The sequence below is a fragment of the Bos javanicus genome, chromosome 2 (assembly GCF_032452875.1).
Source record: "Bos javanicus breed banteng chromosome 2, ARS-OSU_banteng_1.0, whole genome shotgun sequence".
Taxonomy (NCBI): Eukaryota; Metazoa; Chordata; class Mammalia; order Artiodactyla; family Bovidae; genus Bos; species Bos javanicus.
This window is the reverse complement of record NC_083869.1, coordinates 82,192,036-82,215,091: the sequence shown is the minus strand read 5'-3', so window position 1 is coordinate 82,215,091 and position 23,056 is coordinate 82,192,036.

The following is a 23,056-nucleotide window of genomic DNA, read 5'->3' as shown; positions in this document are numbered from 1 at the left end:
CTTCGACAAAGGAGGCAAGAATATACAATGGATTAAAGACAATCTCTTTAACAAGTGGTGCTGGGAAATCTGGTCAACCACTTGTAAAAGAATGAAACTGGACCACTTTCTAACACCATACACAAAAATAAACTCAAAATGGATTAAAGATCTAAACGTAAGACCAGAAACTATAAAACTCCTAGAGGAGAACATAGGCAAAACACTCTTTGACATACATCACAGCAGGATCCTCTATGACCCACCTCCCAGAATATTGGAAATAAAAGCAAAAATAAACAAATGGGACCTAATTAACCTTAAAAGCTTCTGCACATCAAAGGAAACTATTAGCAAGGTGAAAAGACAGCCTTCAGAATGGGAGAAAATAATAGCAAATGAAGCAACCGACAAACAACTAATCTCAAAAATATACAAGCACCTCCTACAGCTCAACTCCAGAAAAATAAACGACCCAATCAAAAAATGGGCCAAAGAACTAAATAGACATTTCTCAAAAAAAGACATACAGATGGCTAACAAACACATGAAAAGATGCTCAACATCACTCATTATCAGAGAAATGCAAATCAAAACCACTATGAGGTACCATTTCACACCAGTCAGAATGGCTGCGATCCAAAAGTCTACAAATAATAAATGCTGGAGAGGGTGTGGAGAAAAGGGAACCCTCTTACACTGTTGGTGGGAATGCAAACTAGTACAGCCACTATGGAGAACAGTGTGGAGATTCCTTAAAAAACTGGAAATAGAACTGCCTTATGATCCAGCAACCCCACTGCTGGGCATACACACTGAGGAAACCAGAAGGGAAAGAGACACGTGTACCCCAATGTTCATCGCAGCACTGTTTATAATAGCCAAGACATGGAAGCAACCTAGATGTCCATCAGCAGATGAATGGATAAGAAAGCTGTGGTACATATACACAATGGAGTATTACTCAGCCATTAAAAAGAATACATTTGAATCAGTTCTAATGAGGTGGATGAAACTGGAGCCTATTATACAGAGTGAAGTAAGCCAGAAGGAAAAACATAAATACAGTATACTAACGCATATATATGGAATTTAGAAAGATGGTAACAATAACCCGGTGTACGAGACAGCAAAAGAGACACTGATGTATAGAACGGTCTTATGGACTCTGTGGGAGAGGGAGAGGGTGGGAAGATTTGGGAGAATGGCAATGAAACATGTAAAGTATCATGTGGGAAACGAGTTGCCAGTCCAGGTTCGATGCATGATGCTGGATGCTTGGGGCTGGTGCACTGGGACGGCCCAGAGGGATGGTATGGGGAGGGAGGAGGGTTCGGGATGGGGAACACATGTATACCTGTGGCGGATTCATTTTAATATTTGGCAAAACTAATACAATTATGTAAAGTTTAAAAATAAAATAAAATTGGGGAAAATAAAAAAAAAATTTTTAAATGGTATAGTGACAAATTCTAATATAGTTTTGAAGAATAATGCTGATACTATTGATTATCCTTAGCTGCTGCTGTGAATTCGCTTCAGTCGTGTCCAACTCTGTGTGACCCAAGAGACAGCAGCCCACCAGGCTCCCCCGTGTCTGGGATTCTCCAGGCAAGAACACTGGAGCAGGTTGCCATTTCCTTCTCCAATGCATGAAAGTGAAAAGTCAAAGTGAAGTCGTTCAGTTGTGTCCAACTCTTCAAGACCCCACGGTCTGTAGCCTATCAGGCTCCTCCGTCCATGGGATTTCCTAGGCAAGAGTACTGGAGTGGGGTGCCATTGAGGCTCAGTAAAAGCTGGATATTATATCATTATGGAGGTTTTTTTTAATGGTATAACATTTTTTGATGGAAGATTTTAAGACATAAAATTTGGAATTGAAAAACTCATTTATCTCATAAAATCTGGCTCTTGCATTTGAAGGCTTGGTTTTCTAGATCAGTGTTTTTAAAGTGAGTTTCAATTATTTGGAAATTATAAACCTAAGAATTTAACTTTTTCTATACTAAGTCTCAAGTTCACAGACTATATTTAATTGAGCGAGGTTTTCTTAAGAAGGAAGAACTGTGAACTGTGGTGTTGGAGAAGACTCTTGGAAGTCCCTTGGACTACAAGGAGATCCAACCAGTCCATCCTAAAGGAAATTAGTCCTGAATATTCATTGGAGGGATTGATGTTGAAGCTGAAACTCCAATACTTTGGCCACCTGATGCGAAGAACTGACTCATTTGAAAAGACTCTGATGCTGGGAAAGATTGAAGGAGGGAGGAGAAGGGGACGATGGAGAATAAAATGGTTGGATGGCATCAACTCCAGGAGTTGGAGATGGACAGGGAGGCCTGGCGTGCTTCAGTCCATTGGGGTCACAAAGTGTTGGACACGACTGAACAACTGAACTGAATTGAATTGAATTCTAAGTTATATTGCCAATGGAATAAAATATAAAACCTATATTAATAGTATTTCCACATACAAAAATTTATAGAATCATTAGTATAATGAAGAAATACATAAATATAATTAAAAAGTGCAAACGTGTGTGTATAGAGATGAGAGATGTCAAAGAATAAAAAGTGGCCACAGTTTACAAAATGGGAAATACTTACAGACCACTACATTTTAATTAATTATTTATAATTAATTGTGACTTAGTTAACTAATTTAATGTGGCTCTTCTTCATTGTCTTCTTCACTGTGGCTCTTCTTTCCATCAGCACTAGCTGCTTTGCATTATTCTGCCTTTTTTTTTTTTTTTTCCCCTCAAAGCGCTTATTTCACATTCATGGCAATATACCTAGGAGTCAGGGCTCAGTGATGGTGAATGATCTTATATGAGTTTCCTACTACTGTAACAAGTTACCACAGAACTGGTGGCTTAAAATATTATTATCTTACAGTTTTGGAGGCCAGAAGTCTGAAATCTCTCTTAATTGACTTGAAGTCAAAGGGTAACCAAGGGCTATTTTATCATGAAGACTCTGAAAAAAGAATCCATTTTCCAGTTTCTAGAGGCCAACTGCATTCCTTGGTTCATGGCCCCTTCCTCCATCTTCAGGGCCATCAGTGAGCATAATCACATCTCTTTCCCTGATTCTGCTGCCTGTCCTCATGTTGCCTTTTTTGATTCAGATCCTCCTGCCTTCCTTCTAGAAGTACCCTGTGATTACAGTAGGCCCTTTAAGATAATCATCTCATCTAAATGTTCGCAATCATGCCTGCAATACCTAAGGTTGTATATCTGCAGTTTTCAAAGATTAGGGTAGAGACATCCTTGGGTATCATCTATTCAGTCTACCATAGATACCAAGTTATTACACCTTCTTTATTTCATCTGAACTGTTAAGAAATATTTATCCAATCAAACTATATAAATCTTCACTAAACTCAAGTAAATTTTAGTTTTCTTACTTACCTTTTACCCAAATGCTCTCTAGTCTTCAAGACTGTTTTTATTATCTTTTCAAATAAGGCTTTTCTCAATGTATTTTTCTCTCTTTTGAAGACATATAGTGCTTACTACATTCATATAATCTTAATCATCCATTATCTTGAATTTCTATTTTTATTTTTAACTTTCATTTTCAAATCCATTCTGCATTGCTTAGAAAAATTTTAAGATTTTTTTTTTTTACATTTGCTTTTTAGCTTTATATCAGAACAGATCAGATCAAATCAGTCACTCAGTCATGTCTGACTCTTTGCGACCTCATGAATCGCAGCACGCCAGGCCTCCCTGTCAATCACCAACTCCCGGAGTTCACTGAGACTCACATCCATTGAGTCAGTGATGCCATACAGCCATCTCATCCTCTGTCGTCCCCTTCTCCTCCTGCCCAGAATCCCTCCCAGCATCAGAGTCTTTTCCAATGAGTGAACTCTTCGCATGAGGTGGCCAAAGTACTGGAGTTTCAGCTTTAGCATCATTCCTTCCAAAGAAATCCCAGGGCTGATCTCCTTCAGAATGGACTGGTTGGATCTCCTTGAAGTCCAGGGGACTCTCAAGAGTCTTCTTCAACATCACAGTTCAAAAGCATCAATTCTTCGGTGCTCAGCCTTCTTCACAGTCTAACTCTCACATCCATACATGACCACAGGAAAAACCATAGCCTAGACTAGACGAACCTTTGTTGGCAAAGTAATGTCTCTGCTTTTGAAAATGCTATCTAGGTTGGTCATAACTTTCCTTCCAAGGAGTAAGTGTCTTTTAATTTCATGGCTGCAGTCACCATCTGCAGTGATTTTGGAGCCCCCCAAAATAAAGTCTGACACGGTTTCCACTGTTTCCCCATCTATTTCCCATGAAGTGATGGGACCAGATGCCATGATCTTCGTTTTCTGAATGTTGAGCTTTAACCAACGTTTTCACTCTCCTCTTACACTTTCATCAAGAGGCCTTTTAGTTCCTCTTCACTTTCTGCCATCAGGCTGGTGTCATCTGCATATCTGAGGTTATTGATATTTCTCCAGGCAATCTTGATTCCAGCTTGTGTTTCTTCCAGTCAAGCATTTCTCATGATTACTCTGAATATAAGTTAAATAAACAGGGTGACAATATACAGCCTTGACGTACTCCTTTTCCTATTTGGAACCAGTCTGTTGTTTCATGTCCAGTTCTAACTGTTGCTTCCTGACCTGTATACACATTTCTCAAGAGGCAGATCAGGTAGTCTGGTATTCCCATCTCTTGAAGAATTTCCCACAGTTTATTGTGATCCACACAGTCAAAGCCTTTGGCATAGTCAATAAAGCAGAAGTATATGTTTTTCTGGAACTCTCTTGCTTTTTCCATGATCCAGCGGATGTTGGAAATTTGATCTCTGGTTCCTCTGCCTTTTCTAAAACCAGCTTGAACATCAGGAAGTTCACGGTTCACATATTGCTGAAGCCTGGCTTGGAGAATTTTGAGCATTACTTGACTAGCGTGTGAGATGAGTGCAATTGTGCGGTATTTGAGCAGTCTTTGGCATTGCCTTTTTTTGGGATTGGAATGAAAACTGACCTTTTCCAGTCCTGTGGCCACTGCTGAGTTTTCCAAATTTGCTGGCATTTTGAGAGCAGCACTTTCACAGCATCATCTTTCAGGATTTGGAATAGCTCAACTGGAATTCTATCACCTCCACTAGCTTTGTTCGTAGTGATACTTTCTAAGACCCACTTGACTTCATATTCCAGGATATCTGGCTCTAGGTCAGTGATCACACCATCGTGATTATCTGGGTCATGAAGATCTTTTTGTACAGTTCTTCTGTGTATTCTTGCCATCTCTTCTTAATATCTTCTGCTTCTGTTAGGTCCATGCCATTTCTGTCCTTTATCGAGCCCATCTTTGCATGAAATGTTCCTTTGGTATCTCTGATTTTCTTGAAGAGATCTCTAGTCTTTCCCATTCTGTTGTTTTCCTCTATTTCTTTGCATTGATCGCTGAAGAAGGCTTTCTTATCTCTTCTTGCTATTCTTTGGAACTCTGCATTCATATGCTTATATCTTTCTTTTTCTCCTTTGCTTTTCACTTCTCTTCTTTTCACAGCTATTTATAATGCCTCCCCAGACAGCCATTTTGCTTTTTTGCATTTCTTTTCCATGGGGATGGTCTTGATCCCCGTCTCCTGTACAATGTCACGAACCTCATTCCATAGTTCATCAGGCACTCTATCTATCAGATCTAGGCCCTTAAATCTATTTCTCACTTCCACTGTATAATCATAAGGGATTTGATTTGGGTCATACCTGAATGGTCTAGTGGTTTTCCCTACTTTCTTCAATTTAAGTCTGAATTTGGCAATAAGGAGTTCATGGTCTGAGCCACAGTCAGCACCTGGTCTTGTTTTTGCTGACTGTATAGAGCTTCTCCATCTTTGGCTGCAAAGAATATAATCAATCGGATTTTGGTGTTGACCATCTGGTGATGTCCATGTATAGAGTCTTCTCTTGTGTTGTTGGAAGAGGGTGTTTGTTATGACCAGTGCATTTTCTTGGCAAAACTCTATTAGTCTTTGCCCTGCTTCTTTCCATATTCCAAGGCCAAATTTGCCTGTTACTCCAGGTGTTTCTTAACTTCCTTCTTTTGCGTTGCAGTCCCCTATAATGAGACGGACATCTCTTTTTTTTTTGGGGGGGGGGTGTTAGTTCTAAAAGGTCTTGTGGGTCTTCATAGAACCATTCAACTTCAGCTTCTTCAGCATTACTGGTTGGGGCATAGACTTGGATTACTGTGATACTGAATGGTTTGCCTTGGAAATGAACAGAGATCATTCTGTCGTTTTTGAGATTGCATCCAAGTTCTGCATTTCAGACTCTTTTGTTGACCATGATGGCTAGTCCATTTCTTCTGAGGGATTCCTGCCTGCAGTAGTAGATATAATGGTCATCTGAGTTAAATTCACCCATTCCAATCCATTTCAGTTCACTGATTCCTAGAATGTCAACATTCACTCTTGCTATCTCTTGTTTGACCACTTCCAATTTGCCTTGATTCATGGACCTGACATTCCAGGTTCCCATGCAATATTGTTCTTTATAACATTGGACCTTGCTTCTATCACCAGTCACATCCACAGTTGGGTATTATTTTTGATTTGGCTGCATCCTTTCATTCTTTCTGGAGTTATTTCTCCACTAATCTCCAGTAGCATATTGGGCACCTACTGATCTGGGAAGTTCCTCTTTCAGTTTCCTATCATTTTGCCTTTTCATACTGTTGATGGGGTTCTCAAGGCAAGAATACTGAAGTGGTTTGCCATTCCCTTCTCCAGTGGACCATATTCTGTCAAATCTCTCCACCATGACCCGCCCATCTTGGGTTGCCCCACATGCATGGCTTAGTTTCATTGAATTAGACAAGGCTGTGGTCCTAGTGTGATTAGATTGACTAGTTTTCTGTGTGTATGGTTTCAGTGTGTCTGCCCTCTGATGCCCTCTTGCAACACCTACCATCTTACTTGGGTTTCTCTTTCCTTGGGCGTGGGGTATCTCTTCACGGCTGCTCCAGCAAAGCACTGCCATTGCTCCTGACCTTGGATGAGGGGTATCTCCTCACCGCCACCCTTCCTGACCTTCAATGTGGGATAGATCCTCTAAAAATTAGGTATTAGTTTTTTTGGCTTCCCAGGTGACCCAGTCGTAAAGAATCTGCCTGCCAAGCAAGAGTAGCAGTTTTGATCCTTGGGTCAGAAAGATTCCCTGGAGGAGGAAATGGCACCCACCCCAGTATTCTTGCCTGAAAAATCCCATGAACAGTGGACTGGTGGCTACAGTACATGGGGATACAAGAGTCAGACGTGACTAAGCAATCAAGCACTGACACTGAGGTGTTACTTTTTACTTGTTACATTTTGACTGTGTGTGTGTGTATGTGTGTGTGTGTGTGTGTGATATAAATAAAGAAAAATTCGCTGCATATGTATGCCAGAGTCCAGCTCCAGCAGCCAGGGAATCAGCCTGAAGAGGTGAGCTGTGTCAGCGGAGAATGATGCAGCCTCTGACTCAAGGTGTGAGACTGCATGTTTATTTCAAGCTTCAGGTTCTCTTTTATACTTTGACAAAAGCATTAGGTCAGAGGTTCGACATTTTCAGTTCCCTGTCACCCAGATTTATTGTCTCATTGTTGCCCTTGAAACAGAGTTCCTGCTTCAGCGATTCTCTCAGAATCGTGTTTACTCATGCTTATGTCTGGGCTGCATACCACATCCCTCAGTTTATTTCTTATGTTTCTAAATCCTGTTTGCCTCTAGTATCCTAAGCTCACTATCTACTAAAAACAGCTTCTAGCTATTAATGTCTCTAAAATTCCTAATCTCTATAAGCTATAGTAAAATATGCTAACACTACAACATTCCTTAAATTTTAGCTTCTAACTATTCTTAATTATTCCTAAACCCTAAATTCAGCTAACTTCCTTTGCCATAAACATTTCCCTCACAAACAGGTCTCAGATAACAATCTTCCTATGGCCTCAAGCTGTGGCCTATATGCTCATCCTGGAACATTCTTAGTAAAGATTCTTGAACAAATGTCAATGGTTAATTTTATGGATTATTCTCTGGGCACAACTGCAGAAGGCTTTGTGCCTTCTCATGCTCCTCTCAAGAACAATAAGCACCTTAGCATTCTTTCCAGCTGAGGAAAGGAAAAAATAAGTCAGAATCACAAGACCTAATTCCTTCTTCCTGGGACTGTGCCTGCGGGATGAGGAGAGGGGGTTGGGGCCGTGCCTCCATTTTGTCAGTAATGCCTAACGCGGCTCCCAACATATGTATATACAGTTAAATTAAGTATATATATTTAACTGTATATACATATGTTGGGATACATATGTATATACATATGTAACTGTATATACATATATTTAATTATATATATATATATATAATTAACTCTAATCCATTTCATTAAAGTGAAAACTTTATTTTTAAGTATATCTCTTATAGTCAATTTTCCTATACTAATAAAGTAGCATACATACATTTGTAGTTGCCAAAATACGGGAAGCAGATTTTATAGTACACAGAATCTGGTGAATTAACTTTCATAGAGTTCTAGGGTTTATAAAATAGCCTTTGAATAGTATTAAATTCCTTTATTCAATGTATCTAACTATAACAGCATGATTATTATTTTTAAGAAAATCTTCTACATGTACTTTTTGTCATTTTACCCACATTGTGTATGTGTTCTTTTTATATTAAAATATGACTTTATTTTGTTAAGTATGCTAATAATATCAAACTGAAATAACACTTTTGTTAGTTTCAAGAAGATTTATACAAATAAAATTGTGTCTCAGTGAAATAAATATTTTATGATCAGCAAAAGAAAAATTTTGAGTCACTTGTGTTAAGCAAATTTTTAAACATTCCCTAACCATTTGTTAGCAAATTTAAATTAGAAGAACTTTTAAAGTAAGACTACTTATTTCTGACTGTTGTATCCATGTGAATCTTATCTAAATGTTGTCTTCCAGGACCATTTTATAGCCATAAGAATTCCCTTTAAAACGTAGGGTTGTTTTTTTTTCCCCCTAAATTTTCAATCCTCATTTCTCTTGATATCCTTAGTATAAGTTTCTAAAGACTTAAATGTGGCTGAATACTTCAAAAAGATAAAGTTCAATTATACTTCAATGTGGATAAACACTTCAGTCTGAAGAATCAGGCATCTCCTGAAGAGGACTGGGGATAAAGAGGTAATTTAATAGCTTTGAACAATTATCTACTTATTTTATACACAAAATGTACAGCACACAAATAATTTTAACTCTGATCTCTTTAATATGAGAGTTTAGTTCATTAACCCACCACAATGACTGCACAAATCCCTGCTACTGGAATACACTAGAGAGAATCCTACAGTAATGCATATTATAGTGACTTGCTGTCAAGCAAAGGGAAAGTTTCCTCAATTTCATCTATGTAACCACACTGTATTATGCATGTGGGTCCTTTTTAGCATTTTTGCTATCTGAAATAAACATGAGGGCAACTCCCATAAAAATGATTTATTTATTTTTTTAAAGAACATGCTTATCATAAACCAGCATACTATAGCATGTTGGAGAGGAAGCATGGGTTTCATTTCTACTAAGAATGGAATAATCTACTCTGCCTTATTATATTTATGCTAAGCTTGTAGAAAATACAGGAGTTATTTTTATAGTCCTGATTGGGTGCAGGAGATGGAAAGAGGAAAAGAATAGTTTATAGACCTCCAGAATTTGATATCATTGTGCTAAAAACTGTCCCTGAATAAAGTCTGCCTTACCATCTTTAACGAATGTCATTGAATACTTTCTTTTTTTCCTTAGCAGTCTTAGCTGCTAAATGAAGAAGGAGAAAAGACTATTTCATAGAGAGTTTAAAGGACAGAAGTGAAAGGGAACTTGGTGAAGTCATCAAAAGAGAGTCGATGAAAATATTAAGAAGTGAAAATAGCCAAAAGAGCCAAAAGTTGAATAACATCATGTTATGTTAAGGAGATGGAAATAGATTCTAAAACATAAAATTGAAAGGTTTTCTGCAAATTTATATATAATGCCACATTTGTTTCAACATATCTTCTACCTTTTGATGGGCATTGCAATTGTACCAAGATTGTATCCAACTCCTACAGTCATGTTAGGCATTGCCTTTCAAGATATACATTTAAAAGCTGTCATATCTGTTTGAATTTAACATCTAATATATCTGTTGCTCTCTAAAATAAGTATTAGTTACCTAGTACTGATATACAAAGTACCACAAACTGGGGAGCTTAAAAAAAAGAAATTTATTGTCCATAATTCTAGAGGCTAGCAGTCTGAAATAAAGTTGTTAACAGGGCCATGTTCCCTGTGAAACTTGTAGGGGAATCCTTCCACACCTGTTGCTAGCTGCTAGTGATTTTTCAGTAATCTTTGATATTCCTTGACTTATAGCCATATGATTCCAATTTATGTCTTCATAATCACATGGTGTTCTCCAAGTGTGTCTTTGGGTCTTCTAATGGTCACATTCTTCTAAGGACAATAGTCATTTTGGATTAGTGCCTACCCTTATCCAGTGTGAACTCAACTAATCACATCTTCAAATAGCCTAATTCCATATAAATTACATTTAGTCTGTGTCAAGGTACTTTGTGCTAGGACTCCAAAATACCTTTAAAAAAAGAAACTTTTTTATTTTATATACCAACATATCCTTTTACATGGATACAATTCAATCCATGGCAGTAGGACAATTATATCTATTTATGTTATTCTTGATTTACTGTGACTATAATAGCAATTATATAGACCTACCAAGTTATGATTTTAGAAAAAGTCTTTGAAAAGTAAAAAGAATGCCTTACATTACAAACTAGTATAATAGTTTGCAGCATCACTGTAATGAGTGAATCAAAGTGGCATAGAAAATGTTTGTTTATTAATCCCTTCTCCCTCTCATTCACTCTAAATTTCTTGATAATGATTGTAAAATATGATAAACAGCAGCAAATGAATGGTATTATAAATATCAAGCTTCACTAGTGTACAAAAATTATGGATGCAATAATGCTGAAGAATAATATTGGCTCTGGAAATTTAGAATGGAAATGACATTATCTTTTATAACCTCTATTCATGAGATATACTGACAATGTAAGGTCACAGTAGATCTCTATTTATGAGTTAGAAGATTCTTAAAGTAGAAGTTATGGAGATAGAATAACATTGAAAATATGGTAATTAAATTACAGTTGTGTTATTTATGTTCAATGACATCTTGAGGACTGTTTTTCAAATGAAATATTGTACTCATTGATTAAGGATTTCATCAGAATTCTTTCTTTAAAACATACTAAGGTTAATGTTCTCATAAAGAGGGTTCTTAGAAAGAAAATTTCCTCTCATGGTGATTTGCTATCCTATTAGTTTTCTTATCAAAAATGCACACTTGACTATTGGTATACTGCAGAGACTAAAATTCTTACTGTCAAGAAGATTCAAATATATTTTGTTGTCAAATAACCCTGTATACGAGACAGCAAAAGAGACACTGATGTATAGAACAGGCTTATGGACTCTGTGGGAGAGGGAGAGGGTGGGAAGATTTGGGAGAATGGCATTGAAACATGTGAAATGTCATGTATGAAACGAGATGCCAGTCCAGGTTCAATGCACGATGCTGGATGCTTGGGTCTGGTGCACTGGGACGACCCAGAGGGATGGTATGGGGAGGGAGGAGGGAGGAGGGTTCAGGATGGGGAACACATGAGAAATAAAGGAATAAAAAAAAAAAAACTTCATTGTGGACAGACAGAGAAACACAGACAGTTTAATGTGAAATCTAAAACAAACCAAAACAAAAAAATACCTGCCCCCCCCCCCCCCCCGAAAAAAAGCAGCTTACAAATACAGAGAACAGATTGGTGATTGGCAGAGGCAGGGAGTGGGAATTGAGTCTAAATGGAGGATGAGTGTTAAAAGGTACAAATTCCCAGTTATAAAATAAATGTTCTAAGGTTTTAATGTACAGCATGGTGACTATAGATAATAATACTGTATTGCACATTTGAAAATTGCTAAAAGAGTAGATTTTAAAAGATTTCATCACGTGAAAAAAATATGTAACTATGTATGGTGACGGACTTATGGTAATCATTTTCCCATATATACAACTATTGAATCTTTAGGTTATACATCTGAAACAAATAGAATGTTATATGTCAATTGTACCTCAATAAAAAAATCTTTTCACTGAGAAAAATAATTGTTTCAGCAAACAGTAGACAAAATTCTTGATTCTCAATTAGAAAGGAAGCTGTTAATAGGTGTTTCACATGAGAAAAAAATGACAATCTAATGGACTCTTCATCCAAACTTGGGTTAGAGTTTACCTTAACACTTACTAGCTAAAACAGACAGATATCAGTGGGTTTTGTCTGCCTAATACTTGTGCCTCTTCCCCTTTATTTGATAACAGCAGACTTTTCCCATTAATTTAGTTTTTGTGGGACTTCCATTTAAAGTACTCTGCTATCCCCTAGCTAATGGTTGAATATATGATGACTACAAGACTACTCAATCCCTATCACTTAGGAATTTGAATCCCTATCACTTAGGAATTTGAATTTAGAGTGACAAAAATGGAAATGTTCAGAGATTTTTTACCTCAAAAGTAGAGTCCTTAGGAGACCGATAATTAATTCTGACCATCTGACTGTATGTGTAGTTGTAGATTTCCATCTTTAGTGAAGAAATTTCACATCTCTCCTTTTATTTTATGAGTTATAAAAGTTCATCAAAATTGTTTTATTGGCAATAATAAGAAATGGCAACAACTTGTAAAAAATCTTTTATCACCTTGATTGGTGTTGGAAAAAGTATACATATTTGTTGAACTTCAGGTTTTTTTTACCTTCAAAATAAGAAAATAAACTATTTAATTTTCAGATTGATTATGAAAAATAAGTGAGACTGTCTACATAAAGTTTCCAGGACAATTAACAGCAAGTAGCAAGTGTACCAAAAGTAATATTATTTTCCACATTCTTTTCTTTCATACTCTTAAAACAAGTAAAATACTACTTCTTGAGGAAGCAGTTATTTTAACTGTTTATATATTGTATTAATTCACAATTATATACACATACATTTTATTGCTTTTGTTTCTCTGGAGAACTCTTAACTCTCACTAATACATATTTTACTCAATGTAACTATTGACTTTATAAGATAAGGGAATTGGGACATATACATGCACAAATGGAACATGATGTAAGGGCAAGAAAGAAGACAGTCATGTACAAGTAGAGATAGAGATGTCTCAAGACACCAAGATATTGATCCTTCTGTTTACATTTATAGGCATATATAACACCGAATAAAAAATGTTGTAGAATATTTTTTTCTCCCATATCCGTCTTTTTATACAGATCAACTGATGAACAATATTAACATCTTCTGCCCTCCCTGTCTTTCCCTTTTTATTCTCTATGGCAATCATTGTTGTGTTCAATCAGAATTATGATTACTAAGTATATTCTGGACACTATGATGACTTTAAAATCAACACTCTTAAAACTGATAAACTGTTACATGTTTAGCAAAAAGTCCCAATCAAATTTTAAAACTAAATTTTATAACTTACTCAAGAATTTATAAAGCAAATTATAATAAAATCTTGATATGCATTATTTTTTCCTGAGTGAGTCTAGTAGAAAGTCTTCAAAATTATCCATGAGTTATTAACCATTGAAATATCTAAATGGAGTCTCTGCAGGACACATTTTTGCTGTTGTGTGTGTGTGTGTGTGTGTGTGCATGTGTGTTTAAGTATTCCTCAAATAGTTTTTTTGAGAGAAGGGTAAGATAAACAATAACATAAATATTTGTTCATGAATAGCTTTTATGTCTGTTTTAGAATTTAATCTGTAGATTTAAGAAATATTTTTCTAACAATATATTGACTTTTTTATGTGCTTGGGTAATTTCCTTGGTTTGTTTTACAACTGGATGAATTCCTGAACTTATCCATTTGATATGAAAATAAATAGAAGCCTGGTGAATTAGATCAATATTGTTTTAATATTTATTCTGAATTATTCAGTCAGATTTGCATATAAGGACTATAATAAAATAAAACCTAGTAGATCAAGTCAGTGTCCACACACACACTGGATTGTGTTGGTTAATTTCTCCAAAGATAGTTAACATTAGAGTCATAACACCTGCCTACACAAAGCACCAGATAACAATTGTCAGTAATCAAGAGTGAGATGTTTAAACTTCATTCACATGAAATATTTTGAGCGGCTTCTGGTTCAAATTAATTGTTTCATAATATGCATAATTTCGAAGGCTGATTTGCTAAAAAGAATGTAATAAGAAAACAGCTGAGTTTTCAATAAATGCTTGCAAATTCAGTGATAGTAAGGCCAAAATTAGATAAATCATACTTGACAAGGAAGCTATGGTATAAGGAGTGCGACATTAATTTCAGCCTCATTTTTCTGTCTTGTCTATCACAAAAGAATAATATAAATGCCTTTTTGAGAAGAAAAAACAATGAATCAATAAAAATTCAATGCTAACAATATGTCAAATGTAAAACAGTAAAATATTCAGAGCAATGAAAGCAGTCGCCTGTCTTTGGTAAGAGATGAAGCACGGAAATCAATATTTATTTCTCTGAGAGTACAAAACCGGGTTTGTGGTATTGATGTTTTCAACAAAATACAAAATATTTTCACTTCAAGACTTTGATTAAAAAAAAAAATCACCTGTGTATTAGGTTGACTATTATGTCATGACTATAGAATTTTAAAAGAATATTAAAATTTCTCATGTTTACTCTGAAATATCTGGATTTTAAGCAGTATTGTAATTGACTATGTTTTGCTATAATAGATTGATCAATTCCAAATATTTACATTTACTTCAATAGGCAACTGTGCATAAGTAGAATGTTTTTCTTCTGTGTGGAGAACAAAAAAGCTTCTAATCCTCAGCTCTCAGCCAAAGATGCTTGCTGATCACAGCACTTGTTAGCACCTTTACCAAATCTCTGTTTTCTGCTTTGGCCTGATGCCCTTGGAGACACACTATGGATTAGAGAGACACTACTGCCAGTGACTTTTGTCTGTTATTTAACTTTGAGGCAGCTGCGACCTCTTTAACTAATGCTAGCTCACTGACCTTTGGCTCCAAGTGGAAGGAATTCATTTGAAAATGAAATGTTTCTTGGAACATTCCCTAGTGTTAGAACCTTGATCTAAAAATGAATCTTTGTTTGCTGTCCATTGACCCCCGTTTTCAGTACTCAGTGACCTACCCGAATTTAAATAACTATTATTTCTTCTTAAAATAAGCTAGGGTTAAAGTGAGCAGATACAGAATGCATCTTTCTTCATTAATTTTATTTGAGATGATTCTGCAATGACATCAATATAAACGTTCACTTTTTCTAAAATCAGAGATTTCAAATTTCTCTGAAATCTTTCTAATATTTAACTATTAATAGAACCAGCTTCTTGTAATAAGCTGGATATGTATTATTTTTTTAATTTTAGGTTTCCTTTCAATTTCAAGATAAATAGAATCACAGGATAAAGAGATGGTTGGTTAAAGTAAGAAAATAAAATAATAATGTAATATAGAAAAAAAAGTAAGTATTAATAGATATAGGGATATGAGAGGAAAATGACCAGATGAATTAAATCTAGAGGCTAATAATTCAGCACTTAAATATAATAACTAAACTTTTACTAATGAATCACCTATGAGTTTAGGTATGTATTGACATATTTTAATAGAAATGATGGAGTGAATAAAGGCTTTCTATGATAAAAGTGACACTTTTAGGAGGATAAGTTACTGAGATAACACCACCAGTTTGTGTGCATTAGTTTCTCAGTCGTGTCACTCTTTACGACCCCAATGGGGTTTAACCTGCCAGGCTCCTCTGTCCATGGGATTCTCCAGGCAAGAATACTGGAGTGGGTAGCTGTTTCCTTCTCCAACCACCAATTTATAGAGACCTAAGTAATAGTGGTATTATATCAGTCATTCTTATTTCTGTCTGTATTTATTCAATTAGTTGGCAAACCTGTCTCATAAATATGTTTAGGTCCTTTATTCTTTACTGCCTATCAAGCTACTGAATCCTTTGAACACTCTGATAGATCATAGGCTCCAAAGAGGGTAATCCTGAGTTCTTTACTGCTTCAACCATGATCTAAGTTCTATGATGACTTAAGCAAGCATCTAATGGACCTGATTCTTCAAGTAATCTCTTTTATTCTTGCTAGAATGAAAGCGAATTAAAATCTACCATCAAAAGTGCTATGCTAACCTTTTAAGCTATAACATGCTGTTTCTGAATATTTTTGGACATGTTTAAAATACCATCCTGAGCCAGATGTCAGTTACTAAGTGTCAGGCTGGCAAGAAACTTTCAGAGACAGAATCATCAACTGAATATAATAATATTTTTAAAAATTATAAGGGCAAACTGAAAGGAAAATGTGTATGTTTTCACTGTTACTGAGTGTACAAGTCTAGACTACTGTTAAATGGGGGATCTAGAAAAAATTGCATTGATCCCAAGACCTGATCTTGTTCTAGGTGTCATACTAGTACAGGAACAATCCTTCCACTCCAAGTAGATGAAGTTTCTAAATTCTCTTTTGGAGTTATGAATATGACAGAAAAATATATGTTTATGTTTGGTGTGCCCTTGATATACAGTGTTTAAGAACATAATTTTATTAAAATGATTTTTATTGATCATAAAAAGTCATTTTTTAATTAACAATTTTCATTTTATATTAATTTATGCTTAGGAAAAATATATGCTAAGGAATTTGTAGCATTATCATTCTAAATGACGTGCTTCTTCTGTATAATGAACAAAAAATAATAGAAAAATCAGTCAGTTCAGTTGCTGAGCCATGTCCAGCTCTTTGTGACCCCATGGACTGCAGCACACCAGGATTCCCTGTCCATACCAACTCCTAGAACATACTCAAACTCATGTCCATTGAGTCAGTGATGTCATCCAACCATCTCATCCTATGTCATCTCTTACTCCTCCCAAATTCAAACATTCCCATCATCAGAGTTTTTTCAAATGAGTCCACTCTTCGCATCAGGTGTCCAAAGTATTTGAGTTTCAGCTTCAACATCAGTCCTTCCAATGAGTATGCAGGACTGACTTCCTTTAGGATGGACTGGTGGGATCTCCTTGTAGTCCAAGGGACTGTAAAAAGTCTCATCCAACACCACAGTTCAAAAGCTTCAATTCTTTGGCACTCAGCTTTTTTTTATAGTCCATCTCTCACATCCATACATGACTACTGGAAAAAAATAGCTTTGACTAGATGGACCTTGCTGGCAAAGTAATATCTCTACTTTTTATTTATTTTTTTTTAATTTAATTTTATTTTATTTTTAAACTTTACATAATTGTATTAGTTTTGCCAATGCTGTCTAGGTTGGTCATAGCTTTTCTTCCAAGGAGCAGGCATCTTTTAATTTCATGGCTGCAGTCAACATCTGCAGTAGTTTTGAAGCCCCCCAAAATAAAGTCTGTCACTGTTTCCATTGTTTCTTCATCTATTTGCCATAAAATGATGGGACCAGATGCCATGATATTAGTTTTCTGAATGCTGAGGTTTAAGCCAACTTTTTCACTCTCCTCTTTCACTTTCATCAAGATGCTCTTTAGTTCTTCTTTGCTTTGTGCCAAAAGGGTGGTGTCATCTGCATATCTGAGGTTATTGATATTTCTCCCAGCATTCTTGATTCTAACTTGTGCTTCATCTAGCCCAGAATTTTGCATGAGGTACTCTGTATATGAGTTAAAAAAGCAGGGTGACAAATACAGCCTTAACATACTTCTTTCCTGATTAGGAACCAGTCTGTTGTTCAGTTCTACTTCTTGCTTCTTGACCTCCATACAGATTTCTCAGGAGGCAGATCAGGTGTTCTGGTATTCCCATCTCTTGAAAAATTTTACAATTTGTTATGATCCACACAGTCAAAGGCTTTGGTGTGGCCAATAAAGCAGAAGCAGATGTTTTTCTGGAATTCTTTTGCTTTTTTGATGATCCAGCGGATGTTGGCAATTTGATGTCTGGTTCATCTGTCTTTTCTAAAACCAGCTTGAACATCTGGAATTTCATGGTTCACATACTGTTGAAGCCTGGCTTGGAGAATTTTGAGCATTACTTTACTAGCGTGTGAGATGAGTGCAATTGTGCGGTAGTTTGAGCATTCTTTGGCATTGCCTTTCTTTGGGATTGGAATGAAAACTGACCTTTTCCAATCCTGTGGCCACTTCTGAGTTTTCCAAATTTGCTGGCATATTGAGTGCAACACTTTCACAGCATCATCTTTCAGGATTTGGAATAGCTCAACTGGAATTCCATCACCTCCACTAGCTTTGTGCATAGTGATGCTTTCTAAGGCCCACTTGACTTCACATTCCAGGATGTCTGGCTCTAGGTCAGTGATCACACCATGTTGATTATCTGGGTAGTGAAAATCTTTTTTGTATTGTTCTTTTGTGCATTCTTGCCACCGCTTCTTAATCTCTTCTGCTTCTGTTACGTCCATATCGTTTCTGTCCTTTATTGTGCTCATCTTTGAATGAAAATTCCCTTGGTATCTCTAATTTTCCTGAAGAGATCTCTAGTCTTTCCCATTCTATTGTTTTCCTCTATTTCTTTGCACTGATCACTGAGGAAGGCTTTCTTATCTCTCCTTGCTATTCGTTGTAACTCTGCATTCAAATTGGTATATCTTCCCCTTTCTCCTTTGCCTTTGCATCTTTTCTTTTCTCAGCTATTTGTAAGTCCTCCTCAGACAACCATTTTGCCTTTTTGCATTTCTTTTTCTTGGGGATGGTCTTAATCACTGCCTTCTGTACAATGTCTCAAACCTCTGTCCATACTTGTTCAGGCATACTGTCTGTCAAATCTAATCCCTTAAATCTATTTGTCACTTCCACTTTATAATCGTAAGGGATTTGATTTCAGTCATACCTGAATGGTCTAGTGGTTTTCCCTACTTTCTTCAATTTCAGTCTTAATTTGACAATAAGGAGTTCATGATCTGAGCCACAGTCAACTCCCTGTCTTGTTTTTGCTGACTGTATAGAGCTTCTTCATCTTTGGCTGCAAAGAATATAAGCAGTTGATTCCGGTATTGACCATGTGGTTATGTGCATGTGTAGAATCTTCTCTTGTGTTGTTGGAAGAGTGTGTTTGCTATGACCAGTCCGTTCTCTTGACAAAACTCTGTTAGCCTTTGTCCTGCTTACTTCTGTACTCCAAGGCCAAATTCCAGGTATCTCTTGAATTCCTTTTTCATTTCAGTCCACTATAATGAAAAGGATATCTTTTTTGAATGTTAGTCTAGAAGGTGTTGTAGGTCTTCATGGAACCATTCAGCTTCAGCTTCTTCAGCGTTACTTGTCAGGGCATAGACTTGGATTACTATGATATTGAATGATTTGCCTTGGAAACTAACAGAAACCATTCTGTCATTTTTGAGATTTTATCCAAGTACTGCATTTTGGACTCTTGTATTGACTATCATGGCTACCCCATTTTTTCAAAGGGATTCTTGAGCACAATTCACCACATTCAGTCCATCTTAGTTCGCTGATTCCTCGAATGTCGATTTTTACTCTTACCATCTCCTGTTTGAGTACTTCCAATTTGCCTTGATTCATCAACCTAACATTCCAGGTTCCTATGAAATTTTGCTCTTTATAGCATCGGACTTTACCTTCATTACCAGTCACATCCACAAGTTTTGCTTTGGCTCCATCTCTTCATTCTTTCTGGAGTTATTTCTCCACTGATATACAGTAGAATATTGGGCACCTACTGACCTGAGGACTTCATCTTTCAGTGTCCTATCTTTTTGCCTTTTTTCATGGCAAGAAAAAAGGCAAATGCCTTTCATTCTCAAGGCAAGAATACTGTGGGGGCCATTCCCTTCTCCAGTGGACCATGTTTTGTCAGAATGGACAAAATAGTTCTCAGTAATTAAGAATAATGTAATTGAATTACTAAGTTGCTAATTTAAAAGTATATTCATGTGGATACATAAATCAATGATACAAAGCATTTTATTTTGCAGTTAATTTACAATCTGAATGCAAGCATAATTTACACTGAAAAATCTTCAATATTTGCCTACATTAATATAATCTATAAAGCAATGTGATTTTTTCATTTTCACATTAGTGTTTTTTTTTTTTTAATATGCAAGGATTTTTTTGTTATGGAATGTAGTATATGGTAAGACTATTTACAGAACTCTGAACCTACAATCCTAGCAATTCTTATCAATGTCCTGGTTATCTGTAAGACTATTATCCTTCACTGTGTAGTTGACCAGGAAGGATTATAGCATTATCTCTTAACTGTTTTCTTGTTTTGACCCTTACCCCCTTAAGTCTATTTTCAGCATTGCATACGTAGGATGATACTATTGAAATATCCATCAGATCATTTCAACTCTCTGCATAAAACCTTCTGAAGCAGTCCTGCCTGTTAGGAAAAAAGTCAGTGAAAAAGTCTGATGTAGAAGCCAGTATGAGCCTGGCTCCATCTTCCTTTTCTGACCCCATCTCCTACATCTTCTGCCCTCAACTGGTCTACTACAGTCAAGTTACCTTTTTTGTTTCTTACAAAATCATTCCTACTTCAAGGCATGTGCTCTTGATATTCTCCTTAGAATACTCTTTCCCCAAATAACTACATGGCTTTAAATATGAATATGTTAGTAAGACTTTTACTGACCTCCTTTATTAAAATTATATAAAATCCATTCTGATGTTGCCTGTCCCATTTCTCAGCTCTAATTTTTTCTATAGCACTTAATACCATCTAATAAACTGTTATTTCTTTAATGTCTATCTTATCCTGTCTATCTCAGTTAGGGCAGGGATTTTATTAATAGCTGTATTCACAATCACTAGACTAATATATAACATGTAATAATCACTTAATAAATTTATTAATAAATTAATGCATTACAGAATAAATGCCATTTTATTGGGGTTCTATAATGACTTAGCAAATTTGTCTTACAGATGTTCCAATACTAGCAGTCAAACTGATGAATATGACTGTTGGCTGACAAACTCCAAACTCAGACCCTCAATTCTAGTCATCAAGTTTAACAAATATTATACTTCTAAAATATGTGCCAAATATAGTACAGTATCATAGTGTAATGGTGTAAGAGAAAGGGCAAGAAATAGAAGTTATGAGATCCTGATACTAGTTCAGATTAGTAGTACCACACCACTGTTTGGTTAACTGATACCACACTGATATCTGTATTTTTGAAATGAGGATTCTGAATTATATCAAACTTCAGAGCCCTCCAAATCAGGAGTCGTTAGTGGAATGTAGATGAATTTGGGAAGTTATTCTGAGAAGTTAATGTGTTTAAGTGTACATGAAGTACAGTTAGTGGGCTGAATGATATTTAGGTCAATTAGACATGGACATACCCTATTGTTCAATCATATGTAGCAGCTATCATCATGACAGCCTTGTACTATTTTTTTTTTTTCAAAAATAACAAAAAACCACATCAAGATAAAAATTAAATGAGCTCCTATGTTGGGCACTTTGCTAGGTACTGGAAGCAGGTAACAAATAATGTATGAAAATAATAGTCATTTAATATTCATATTTCAATCACAAAATTGATTTCTGAAATACCAGAAAGCAAAAGGACAATTAGAGAAATATAATTTGTCTTGTAATGAACACTAATTTATTCAATTGACCAGAGAGAGTAAAACATTATTTTTCAGCTATTCTTATGTTAGTCCTATTTTCAGTTCAGTTCAGTTCAGTTCAGTCGCTCAGTCGTGTCCGACTCTTTGCAACCCCATGAATCACAGCATGCCAAGCCTCCCTGTCCATCACAAAACTCCCAGAGTTCACTCAGCTCATGTCCATCGAGTCGGTGATGCCAACCAGCCATCTCATCCTCTGTCGTCCCCTTCTCCTCCTGCCCCCAATCCCACCCAGCATCAGAGTCTTTTCCAATGAGTCAACTCTTTGGATGAGGCGGACAAAGTATTGAAGTCTCAACCTCAGGATCAGTCCTTCCAATGAACACCCAGGACTGATATCCTTTAGAATGGACTGGTTGGATCTCCTTGCAGTCCAAGGGACTCTCAAGAGTCTTCTCCAACACCACACTTCAAAAGCATCAATTCTTTGGCACTCAGCTTTCTTAACAGTCCAACTCTCACATCTATACATGACCACTGGAAAAACCATAGCCTTGACTAGATGGACCTTTGCTGGCAAAGTAATGTCTCTGCTTTTCAATATGCTATCTAGGTTGGTCATAACTTTCCTTCCAAGGAGTAAGCGTTTTTTAATTTCATGGCTGCAATCACCATCTGCAGAGATTTGGGAGCCGAGAAAAATAAAGTCTGGCTCTGTTTGCACTGTATCCCCATCTATTTCCCATGAAGTGATGGGACCAGATGCCATGATCTTCGTTTTCTGAATGTTGAGCTTTAAGCCAACTTTTTTACTCTCCTTTCTCACTTTCATCAAAAGGCTTTTTAGCTCCTCTTCACTTTCTGCCATAAGGGTGGTGTCATCTGCATATCTGAGGTTATTGATATTTCTCCTGGCATTCTGGATTCCAGCTTGTTCTTTTTCCAGCCCAGCGTTTCTCATGATGTACTCTGCATAGAAGTTAACCAAGCAGGGTGAACAATATATAGCCTTGATGTACTCCTTTTCCTATTTGGATCTGTCTGTTGTTCCTTGTTCAGTTCTAACTCTTGCTCCTGACCTGCATATAGGTTTCTCAAGAAACAGGTCAGGTGATCTGGTATTCCCATCTCTTTCAGAATTTTCCACATTTTATTGTGATCCACACAGTCAAAGGCTTTAGCATAGTCAATAAAGCAGAAATAGATGATTTTCTGGCACTCTCTTGCTTTTTCCATGATCCCACAGATGTTGGCAATTTGATCTCTGGTTGCTCTGCCTTTTCTAAAACCAGCTTGAATATCTGGAAGTTCACAGTTCGCATATTGCTGAAACCTGGCTTGAAGAATTGTGAGTGTTA